The following is a 458-nucleotide window of genomic DNA, read 5'->3' on the forward strand; positions in this document are numbered from 1 at the left end:
TTTCATTTTATCAATAAAACAATGTTGGTTTTGATGTAAAGAACAATCTAAAGAAAACTAATAAAAAAAAAAAACTTATGAGTTATTTGTAGTTTAAACATTTATATTATTTGATACAAATTTTTATTTTGAAGATTGTTATGAAATATGCTTTTTCAATCAAATAAATTTCCTAGATCCTTGTATACATAACATGTACAAATAGCCAGACATTATTTTCCATTATTTCTGATTTTAATACTAATGTTATGTAATTTGAACTGCATACAAGCAGAGTATCCAGTTTTTTTAACATTTTCAAATTTAGGTATATCTAATGTGACAATATAAAAGTAAATAAATTATAATATTTTTTTTGTATCGTAGTTATCCTTTCTACAATACTCTCTAGTAGTTTAGTAAATCTTTCATCATTATCCTTAAAAAGATCCCCTCAATCCCATGCTGATTGTTGTTAG

This window comes from Penaeus monodon, chromosome 27 (genome assembly GCF_015228065.2).
Source record: "Penaeus monodon isolate SGIC_2016 chromosome 27, NSTDA_Pmon_1, whole genome shotgun sequence".
Lineage (NCBI taxonomy): Eukaryota > Metazoa > Arthropoda > Malacostraca > Decapoda > Penaeidae > Penaeus > Penaeus monodon.